The sequence below is a fragment of the Scatophagus argus genome, chromosome 15, assembly GCF_020382885.2.
Source record: "Scatophagus argus isolate fScaArg1 chromosome 15, fScaArg1.pri, whole genome shotgun sequence".
NCBI lineage: Eukaryota > Metazoa > Chordata > Actinopteri > Scatophagidae > Scatophagus > Scatophagus argus.
This window is the reverse complement of record NC_058507.1, coordinates 20,784,433-20,796,610: the sequence shown is the minus strand read 5'-3', so window position 1 is coordinate 20,796,610 and position 12,178 is coordinate 20,784,433. Positions and strand designations below refer to the sequence as shown.

At 41.4% G+C, this 12,178-nt stretch overlaps 1 protein-coding gene across 1 annotated transcript in view; it reads left to right on the top strand.

Moving 5' to 3' along the window:
• The window catches only part of gabrb1 (gamma-aminobutyric acid type A receptor subunit beta1), a 52,550-nt gene that overhangs the window by 17,305 nt on the left and 23,067 nt on the right, over positions 1-12,178 (top strand). The window lies entirely within an intron of this gene.

Genomic DNA, 12,178 nt, shown 5'->3' with positions numbered 1-12,178 from the left:
CTCCATGGAGGAGGTGGGTGAGAGGAGGACGTTAGCCAAGCTGACATCCATCATGGACAACACCTCTCACCCTCTGCATCAGACAGTGGAGGCTCTGAGCAGCTCCTTCAACAGCAGACTGCTACACCCTCAGTGTAGGAAGGAGCTACAGCAGGTCCTTCATTCCCACTGCTGTTAGACTGTATAATTCTACGGGCTCGTCCTCTTTTCCTCCCTTATGAGGACATGTATACAGCTATACAGTATACAGCCCTATACTGTACTGTGTGTACTTGTATATTGTTAATTTATTTTACCTCTATATTTTTTTGTAACTGTTTTTGCACACTTTTTGTTTTGCACTCTTCTTCTGTTCTTGTTAGCTGCCACGACAAGTGAATTTCCCCACTGTGGGAAGTTTATCTTATCTTATTTTATCTTATCTTATAGGTGCCAAAAGGTACCTTGCTTATGTGGATGTGATGCACAAGGACAAGACAAAGAATTGGTGTGTGATGACCTGGGTTGAGATAATATTGTAAAATCATAGTTGACAAAAACAAGAAAGTTAAAGGTCTAATTTGTAGCATTATGCGCATAATCACCTGAAACAAGCTGAAACACCATGTTTCTAGAGTAACACAGAACAGACAAACCAAACACCTGCTCTAGACATGGCCTTTCACTTTATTAGAGGTGAGGTCTATATGCTTAGATATAGATAGGATGTTGAGTAAAGGGGTATACCACTGATAGCAATCTGCAACCTTCCACTATATGCCATTAAATCCTGCTCACTGGTCCTTTACACTTTAAAAAGCCAAATTTCTGATTTAGATTTTTAGATTTTCCCTTTAACAAAGCAGTCAAACTCTCATTCAGTTCTTGTCTCTTGGTGGTGGGAGTTGTTCTTCTCATCCTTGTATTTACTTCTACCAGAACCTTGACTTGTATTGAGTTTTCACTTTCTACCTGTATGGAAGTGCATGATGCAGTTGGCATGGAAACAAGGGGAGGGATGGGAGCATGCTGGCTGACTTGGCAACAACAACAGGTCTGATTGGTCACACAGTGTCAGTATCTGTCTTTTTTTGTGGATTGCCATGAGATCTGTTGATTATATCAGCATTGGAAATATGTACATCACTGACGATGCAGTGATCGTAATATAAAAATAGACCATGACATTACAGTGGACTCGGTTTTCTGCTGAGTCAGAGGGACACTTTCCTCCATATCATTACATAACAGCATGGTTTCTGATTGGTTCATCACGAGCAAATCAGGACACCTCAATCTAAATCAGAGTCCTGTACGTAACCATAGCAACAGTACTGATGAGTCATGTTAAACTGCCAGGTAAAGCAGATTGTTGAAGTCAACCTTGCTGAAAATGAATACAAAGGCACCTTTAACATTAAATTCAATTTAAATAAAAGCAACTCTTTTAATCAATTCACCAATAACACTAATTCCTGAGAAAGCTTAAGCTTTAAACATCCCACCATTGTGCACCATCTTGTCACTGACTGTGCCTGGTGTTGAGCAGGTAGCATGGGTTTATCAGTGTTCTCACTGAAAAGAGCTGCCTGCTGCTGCTGCTGCTGGGAATGAGGATGCAGAGAGAAAAGCTGTGGGCTGTAACACCAAAACAAGGAGCTAAAAGGGGCTGAAAATCTCCTTAGGGCTGAGAAGAAGTGCAGAATTGTGTTCTCAGTCCATCACTGAGCACTACTGCCTTTTTAAATCAGAAAAAAGGCTGCAGAATAACTGCACTCTTACCCCACCACCTAAACCACCCCCTTTCTTTATGATTTCTTCTATGCTGCACCCAGAGAAAACAGTGGGTAGGGAAGAATTAGGTCAGGCAGAAGCACACTGCAGTGGGGTTAGCGTGGCATTGGTGCCCAAGTTCTGCTGTGCGTCTTGTTTGTTTGCTACTCTAAAATATGGACAGAGAGAGGTAGATAGATATGCAGACATACAGTGTAGAGAGAGAGAAAGAGAAGAAATATAGCAGCCTTTCGCACATCAACACAGACTACTGAAGGGAAACAAACCAAGGGCATTTACTGGCCCTGTTCTCTTGTCTGCCTGGAGTGCAGTGCAGTGTGGTGCAGCAGCAGTGAGCTCTGCCTCTCCCTGCCACCGTGCTTTAGCACAGCTCATATGCATAACAGTATTCAGCTCACGTTAAGGCCATCGCTCTGCCATGGATACACAGGGGTGCCAGAACTGTGACGGCAAAGTGGGTGCTGAGGGGAACAGCTGTTTCTAATAATAGTCTTTTAGAAAGTCTTCATCCCCAATGGGACTGTAACCCCCACCCACATCCAACACACACACACACACACCCACATGCAGGTTGTCCTCCTTCTTAATCTGTGTTCTCAGCTTTATGAGGCAGTGGTGAGAAACTGCTGCCTCATGAGAGGTGATGTCATCTCCAGTTTATTATTGGCCACTAACATTTCCAGTGGCTAGCTAAATGGCGTATCCTTCTTTTTTATTACTCATTACTGTACTGTTGCAATACACAGAGAAGGACACTTGTATCTAACTTGTCCTCTGTTACTGTAAATAGATATTTGATTGTAAAGCCATGTCATTTTCCTAATTGTAGATATTCACAGGTGAATGAAGCAAGACTTGGGGGGATATGTACTATACATTTGCAAGTGAAACACTGACACAGTTGAGTTGAGTTTAGTTAAGTTGATCTGTTATCAGTTATCCAATTGTGAAGTAATGTGCAGTTGCAAAGTTTTATTCTATCCTTCACTCCGAGAGACAAGTGAAATAGTTGTGCACAGGTGATTGTTGAGCAGGAATAATAGCCTGACAGAAGAAGAAAAACAGTGATAAAAGTATTAAGTTAACTGTAAAAATTTTTGAAAGTGAAGAGAAGAAGTGAGTGCCATACAGTAGTAGTCTTGGATTGGTCGACCCCCCATGATCAGCAAAACTTACCTTAATGCCTGGCACTGACAACTTAATAAACATATTCATGTAATTAATTAGCTTGTTGGGAGGATCGTTGTAGGTTTCATTGTTTTTGATGACGTTAAAGGTCAGCCAATGACTTTGTCTAAAATTCCTTACCAACATGATATTTATATGTATGATATTTTTAGTATGGAATCTGATTACAAAAGCAAGATTACATGAATTTTACACTATGCAAGCACTGTGGTAGTAACAATAACAACATAACAACAGGTAATACCAGTGTTTCTTCTTCTGGGTTAAAACAGACTAGAATGTGCAATAGCATATTGCTGCCTTCTGTTTGCCCCTTCATAGGGGCAGCAGTCTTAGCAGGGAAGCCCAGACTGTCCTACCCCGGCTACTTCCCCCTGCTCGTCTGGGAGAACACAGAGGCATTCCCAGGTGAGGCAAGAGACATAGTCACTCCACCATTTCCTGGACCTGCTCCTGGGCCTCCTCCCAGATGGACATGCATGAAACAACTCCCCAGGGACATGTACGGAAGGCATCCTAAATGAGTTCCTCTCGGTTGTTCAAGCTCTTCACCCTATCTCTAAGGCTGAGCCCAGCCACCCTGTGGAGGAAACTCATTTTGTATTGTATTCACTATCTTGTTCGTTCAGTCACTACCCATAGCTCGTGACCATAGGTGAGGGTTGGAATGTAGATTGACAGGTAAATTGAGAGCCTCGTCTTTCGGCTCAGCTCTCTCTTCACCACAATAGAAAGGTACAGTGTCTGCATCACAGCAGACACTGTACCTCCATTTTTCCCTCACTCCTGAACAAGACCTCAAGATACTTAAACTCCTCCACTTGGGGCAGCAACTCTCCTCCGACCTGGAGTGGGGAATCTACTCTTTTCTGGCTGAGAACCGTGGCCTTTGGACTTAGAGGTGCTGATCTTCATCCCAGCCGCTTCACACTTGGCTGCAAACTGCCCTAGTGCAAGCTGGAGGTCACTGTTCGATGAAGCCAATAAGACCACGTCATCTGCAAAAAACAGAGACGGAATCTTAAGGTCACTGAACCCTCCGCAACTTGGCCTAGAAACTCCATCCATTCATCCACCTTCTATACCGCTTATCCATCAGGGTAAGGAGCCTATCTGGAGCCTGGAGCCTATTCCAGCTGACTACAGGCGAGAGGCAGGGTACACCCTAGAATGGTCGCCAGTCAATCGCAGGGCTGACACACAAAGACAGACAACTACACACAGTCACCCTCTCTCTCTCACACCTAGGGGCAATTAACCTAATGTGCATGTTTTTGGTATTGTGGGAGGAAGCCGGAGTACCCGGAGAAAACCCACGCAGGCAAGGGGAAGAACATGCAGACTCCACACAGAAGGGCCCAGACCAGGATTCGAACCCAGAACCCTCTTGCTATGAGGCGACAGTGCTAACCACTGCATGGGTCATTGTAAGGTCAAGAAGTAAACTTTCCTCCTTTTAATCAGGTAGTCAGCTAGCTAGTTTATGTCCATCAAACCCTTTTGACGAAGAAGATGGCGAAAAGAAAAAAATATGAGGAGTACCGTACATTTCAGGACGAATGGACAGAGGAATTTGCCTTTGTGGAGAGAGCAATTTCTGCGGTGTGTCTATTATGCAATGATAGAACTTCATCGATGAAACGGTCAAATATAAAGCGGCACTTCGATACACACCATGCTTCATTTGCATCAAAATATCCAGCAGGGAACAGCAGGAAAAAGCATGCCAAGAGCTACTGTGCAAAATGCAAGCCAGTCAGCAGCAACTCTGTGTATGAACCCATCAAGGTGACTGGAATTCGGCTAGCTTTGCTGGTTCTTTAGCAATAGTAAGGAATGGAAAACCATTCACAGATGGCGAGTAGCCTCAACGCCTGCATGAAGCTTAACCTCACCACGTATCAACCAGACTACAAGGCTATCAGCAAAGCCATGCTGCATCAGAAGTTGCATAAATGGTAAGAGGTATTTAATTTAGAGACGCGTTATACTTTAAAAAATCAGTGTTGGTAAATATTATATGGCTCTCACAGAAGTAAATTTTAAAATATTTAACTTTCATGGCTATCTCAGCCAAAAAGGTTCCCGACCCCTGCAGTAGACTTTCCCAGGGAGGCTGAGGAATGTGATCCTTCTATAGTTGGAACACACCCTGCAGTCCCCCTTCTTAAAAAGGGGGACCACCACCCTGGTCTGCCACTCCAAAGGCACTGTCCCCAATGACCCCGCAATGTTGCAGAGGCATGACAACACTACAACATCCAGAGCCTTGAGGAACTCAGGACGGATCTCAGGTATTCCTTCCACGAATCGATGATATCCTCAGTCGAGGTCAACAGCCTGCCATCCCACTGTAAACAGTGTGGAGGTAGTGCTGGTTCCCCTTCCTGACTCACCGGGTGGTTTGCCAGAATTTCTGGCAACCAACTGAAAGGCTCTCTCCATGGTCTCACTGAACTTCTCCCACATCTGGGTTTTTGCTTGTGCAACTGTCTGAGCCACGTATTGTTTGGCCTGCCAGTAGTTGTCAGCTACCACAGAAGTCCCACAAGCCAACCATGCTCTGTAGGACACCTTCTTCAACTTGATGGCCGCAGTTCTGAACAGCCGTCTCAGGAATGGCAGTGTGGAACACACGTGCCCTTTTGGATTCCATGCAGTTGAAGCTCTGCCTTAGAAGGGAGTTGAAGACCATCCTGACAGAGTCATCAGTCAGACGTTCCCAGCAATCCCTCACTGTTCATTTAGGTCTGCTGGGTCCACCAGGTGGTGATCAGTTGACAGCTCTGCTCCTCTCCTCACTTCACCATTGTCCAGAACAGAGAGGGTAAATTACCAAACTCGAGTGTGCGTCATGAAAGTCAGACACACTACACACCACTTTGACCTCCACACCCTTGCTTTTCCTTTGGCTAAGCAAAGGACACGTTGCTTCCTACAATGGTATGTGGACATAAATCACGAGGTGCTGATTATCCAATATTGAAGATACTGAAAATACATTTTGAATATTGTATAATATATGAAGCATTCATTTGCTAAAACAGATAAACGCCATTCTTAAAATGAATAAACCAACATGAATTTGACTTTTTCTATAGTGTACAAGAAAACACATGAGTTAGGATTATAAATGAGTGCAGAAAAGTTTGAGTGATTAAAGAATGAAAAAAATAAGCAAAAGAAAAAAAGAGCTGAATCAGTAAGTCATTTGCATGCCTTTTGTGTGTGCAATAAGCTATTAAATTTTTAAAAATTGATTAATGAAGTGAAACAAACTGGCATTAGGCTGAAAAACATTTTTGGCATATGCATCCAGCAAGCAAGTTTAATATGAATGAATGTGATGCGAACTTAGAACCCTTTATCTAGTTCATCCATGGATGAAAAAGCCCAATGATATAACTCTTAGTGTTAACACTTTTCAGTTATTTTACCAGCTAAAACTTCAATGCAGCTGCATAGTAAACATACAATTCCACTGTGTTGTGACCCAAAAATGAGGCTTTGACACATTTGCTCTAGGGTGATTTAAATCAAACAGTCTCTTTGGGGCATTTTATGTGAAACTTCTGAATAGTTTAAGAGATATTAGGCTCATGGTGGTATTCAGAATCAATTTCTCGAGGCCAATAAAATGTCCAAAGCATAATTAATAGCAGTCTACAACAGTCACATTAAAATAAAGCTAATAAAGCTAAACTAAAGCTTTCTCCTTGCTGTCATTTGCACATGGCTTGTGATCTTGAGTGTTCATATCTGTTCATAAAATACTTTTTATGATGTAAGACTCTGAATGCTCCAGTTAAAGTATTTAGCAGTTTAAAGAGCTAGCAGTGGTTGTCTTTAGGCTACCCATGTCTTTGTGTTGTTCTGTGAGCACAGAGGCAAAGTGTTCAGATGTGCCTCAAGAACGTGCTTGCCTTTTTTTCACAAAGTTTCTTTCCCTCCGGTTTGTTGGGAAATGCATGCCTAAGCATCTTTGCAAACTGCAACGAATGCTGGAAAGCCGTGAGAGCTGTGAGTGGAATCTTAACTGCAGCTTTGCACCTCAGATTAGCTTGATAGAAGAGCACTGATGCAACATTCTCCTGGCAGCCTTCTACAAAGGTTACCTGCAGTCAACTGAAACATTTTGATGAGTAGTTCATCAGAATGCCTGCAAGGCTTTTAGGAGCTAATATAAATTACTTAAATGAATTACTTTATACATTATTTTTATGCCTTGTTTCTACGTGCTTTATTACCTCTGTCATGTTTTTTTTTCTTACTGACCTTGAGCAGATTGCAAAGACCACAGCTGCACATCCTGCGAGCTAATGATTAACGTCCTTTTTATACATTACTTGTCCTTGTCTCTTACTCCATCATGACAACCAATCAATATGCAGGTGAAGACAACCAGGCATCTTAGATTGGGTGTTTACAATCCAATTTAAAAATACCTTCATTTATCATGACATTGGTTCGGAAACAGTCTCTTCTCAGATAAATCATTTTACACAATACAAAATAATATGGGTTTTTCAACTGTGTATCTACATGTCTTTAATCCACCACCCACAAATATTAATGACCTTAGCTAAATGTTTTCGTAATGCAAAACAATGAATGGGTTTTCTTTTCTGAACCAGAGTTCACGAAGAGTTCAGGGTTGGTAGTTTGATGTATTTTGACATATGTCATTTAATATACAACCAGTCTGCTGTCAAACCAAGAGTGTTTTCTATTTTTTAAAGGATGCTGTACAGCTGAGAATGTCTGGAAAGAGAGAGCATGAGTGTTTGGCCTCCATAAACCTGAATATATGCGGACCATCTTAATGTGCTGTGACACAATGCATTTCACACAGTGTAGAGTGTTATTGCTGAAATGTAGTCTGAGAACGAGGGACAGCAGCAGAAACACATGTTCCCTGAGGCTCAGACATCACACATCAGCTTGCAGAGCAGCAAAACAACAGCACTACAAAGAGACAATTCAGCATGTTAAAGCTCCTGAAAATCCTGTTTTTACCCATGTTTTGTCTCCATGTTTGGAGCCAAGCAAAAAAGGATTTTTGTACAACAATAGCTAACATCACCAGTCAGTCAAGTCTAGTGCATACTGGACTTGTATCATACACTGGACAACGTAGCTCCAAAGAACAACATTTAGGAAGGCAGTTACAAACTGTGGTTTTAATTTGTTTGGTTTGTAATAAATGCCGTACCAATTTAAATCAAGTCTTCATAGTTTAAAAAATATTCAATAAATAACCAACCTACTCATACATAAATGACTGAAAAGGTCAACTGATCACCCTGTCAAGTAATTGCTTAATTCTGGGAAGATGTCACCATGTTCTTGCCACCAAGTTCATTTCACCAAAAACACAGACAGTCAGACAGCATGAAAACAAACTATTTAGGTCCAGTAATATTTAATAAAATAGCTCAGTGCTATGCGCAAATGAGGCAAATTTGACTTTGCTGAGCCAACTGCACGACTGACCGTAATTTTACTCCGATAATAAATGACAGTACAGAAAGAGACGTCATCCTTCACCCAATGCAGAGTGAAAGAGCTCATTAAGTGGCTGGTTGTAGTGTTGTCTGGTAACATATCAAAAACACGCATTGTGTTTGTACTACAATTTCTACTCAGTGTCGTACCTGATCTGTCACTGTTATTGTGAGGTTACTGTCAGTGTTATCGTACTGTGATCCCATCAGAACATCTAGAGATGATGCAAATCGATAATTTGTGCTTCTTTCTTTTAAATGTGATGTTTGTTGAGTCAATCTAACTTGTTTGACCATGAAGTATTGACATTTCACAAGTCATTTTGAAGAATTATTGAGTGTTCTGTGATGTGGCAAGTGGTGCAGGAGACAGCTGTCAGATTATTCAACTCAGAAGAGTGGAAGAATATTATTGTTATGGAAACGCTGACTGGAGAACAGATACTTACATCAAATTATACGAGCTGTCATAACTTTATGATGGGATGAAGATGTGGAGGAGCAGCAGCGGTTCAGTGGAGTTAGGAGTAGGTGGATACGCTGACCACGGGACTGAAGCAGCTGAAGTCTTTGGGCTGATGTGGTGACAGGATCAACTGAAGGGCAGGTGAAGGAGGGAGCTCCAGCTCTCTAAGGAGTAGTGGAAAGAATTGGAGCGAGCATTCCAGTGACTGTTCCTGCTACTTAATAACAACTGACGTTACATAACATAATCCACCTCAGCAGTCTGTGATGTGGCTGGAACAAGTTATTTTTGAAAAGAAGGTACAGACTGCATGGAAGGTTGCAACACTCATCCCTCTGACTGCCCAGATTCCAAAGCATGGTGTTCACTTCTCTCTCACATACACAAGTAGCCTACTATTCAGGCACACAATGACACTGACACACACAGTTGTCCAAATGTTCCCCAGCCTTGTAACTTTCTTGTTTTGCACTAATTGTACTAACTCACCTAAGCACAATTATAATCTTCAAAGATACATGAGAAATAACAGTTTAGAGAAAGTTATTCTTTGTGTTTAGTCCACATTAGCCTTGACAATATTCCAAAGCACTCTTTACCATGGCCTCTAGTTTTACAGTAGGGTGGTATGGTGGTGTGCTGGCAGAGGAAAATAAAACAAAGCCAGTCAATCATTCTGTCAATATTTATTTTTCAGCACTGATCCTGAGTCCTTAAACCCACTGGAGTTGAGAGCGCGTCTTTATCACTTGACCAATTTAAGACGACGTAGCTGCAAGACGCAGCCTCGCTGAGTCTCTGTTTTAATTTGTGTCAAAAGTGGGGACTTCAAACCATAGACAAGTTTTTAAATTTTGTAATATGTCAAATAAAACCCGAGTTATGATAAACAATATGTGCATTGCTTTTTCCTGAACACTGTCATCACATTTGCTGCGTGTTTGGTGCGAGTTTTAGAAATGATATAAATAAATAATATAAATAAGTTTTAAGTTTTATAAATAGTTTGTGGTGTGTTTCATTGTGACACCTGATTCAATTCAATTCAGTTCAATTTTATTCAATTTTTAAGTGCCAATTCATAACACAGTTATCTCAAGACACTTTACAGGTGTGTAAACAACACAAACAACCAAAGAGAAGAGAATCAGAGAAAAACAGGTCCCAGGGCAAAACCCCACACTGAGTAAGCATATAAGCATATAATTGTGTTGTAAATAGCTGTACAAAAACACCTGAGGCATTTACTGCATTTTAAGGTAAACAGTTGTAAATAACTTGTTGTTTGCTAAATTTGTACATATTTTTTTTAAAATTTACAATTTATATTTGCATTCTAAGTTATAAAAATGGTTTGTTAAATTGGTCATGCGACGAAGACGCACTGGCGCAGTTCAGTCATGACTCTGAATTACACATAGTGGAGCATGTTCTGTCACAAATCATCTTTGGCTGGGGTACAGAACATTTTAACCACATCACAGACTGGTTGAATTTTGGTCTGTTATTAATTTAATCTCAGAATTGACATTAATTAGTGACATCCGCATGCAGTCAAACTCGTGAACTGAATATTCAGAACACACCTGCATCAAGTCAGTACGTACACCTGGTGAATATCAGACATTACATTTAGAATAAAATTTTATTATTTTTGATGATGTTCACCTTTCACACATAGAATTCACATTGTGTGCCCATGCATAAGAACTTCACCCGAAACAAGCTTTGCATTGGCTGGACCTGAAGTCAAAAGCCGCTCCATGAGCTCAGTCGTGGATCAGCGGTTAGGGTGTCTTTTTTACATTCCAATACTTTCTTGGTAATACTGCCCCCACTCTGCCTCTGTCTCCTTTGTTGTTTTTTTAGTTGGTAAGGTTTCGGCATGAGAAATGATATTGTTTAGGATTAGGGTAATACTAGTAAGGTAAGTAAGTAGGGCGGGTCTTGTCAAAAGATTCATAATAATGCTACGTGAGCAGCCAGATGGGGATGTTGTCTCTGTCGCCAAAGCCGTCAAAGGCTGTAATGAAACTGGATCTCATGAGGCCTGTCCTGAGAAAGGAAGAATAAGAGTTACCTTTGCCACAGCCGTGGCCACAGGTTTATTCAATTCAGTTCAGTTTTTCAATTCAGTTTATTTACATAGAGCCAATTCACAACACAGTTATCTCATGTCACTTTCCAATTAGAGCAGGTCTAGACCAAACTCTTTAATTAAATTGTAATACAGAGAGCCCAACATTCCCCTTGAGCAAGCACTTGGCGACAGTGGCGAGGAAAAACTGCCTTTTAGAAGGCAGAATCCTCTGAGCAGACCCCGGCTCAAGATGGGCGGAGACTTTCAGTCATTCGCAAACTCAGAGATCTGTCCGTCTCACCTCAACCTATCCCACTATTATATAGCATCATCTAGCCCATCCTTTTATATCGCTCACTGTATTTCTTCACCATACCAACAGTCGCAAACAGGAACAAACTCCTCCGGATCACATACAATGCCTCAAAAATAATTGGTTTGCCTATTCAAAATCTGTCTGATCAAAACCACAGAGCCCTAACACACTGAACACTCACCATAGCCCAGGATCCCACTTGCCCACTTAACCCACTTTTCTCCTTGTTACCATCTGGCTGCAGATCCTTTTCTCTAACCTGGAAAAGGGTACAGTTCAAAAAAAGCTTTGTACCCTCAGCCATTGAAGCCCTCAATAAATCGCCACACTGAGTGCTGAGTGTGTGTTGATATGTGTGTTGTTATCTGCTAGTTCTTTCTGTCCGGTGTGCTGTTATTGTATGTATGCATCCATGTACCAGCTGTGTAAGCTGTGACAACAAATTTCACTTTGAGACAATAAAGTATTATATTGTAAGCTTTATGGGAGAAAGTTACCGTTCGAGTTAGAGAGCTCATTTTAAATCTCAAATGGAGTTTGCACAAAGTCATGTGGAGGACTCCAAGGTCGACTGAAAGAAGGTTCTTTACTCTGATTGGTCCAAAATGGAGCTTTTTGGCAGTTTGGCATGGTGGTGGCAGCATCATACTGTGGTGATGCTTCTCAGCAGCAGGCCCTGGAAGGTTTGTAAAGGTAGGGGGTAAAATGAATGCAGCAAAATAGAGTGAATTTTTAGTTTTTTGGGGGGTTTTTTTGCTGATTCAGTCTGCAAGAGAACTACGACTTGGGTAAGGATTTGTTTTCCATCAAGACAATTACCTGAAGCTTAAGGCAAAAGATACACAGAAATG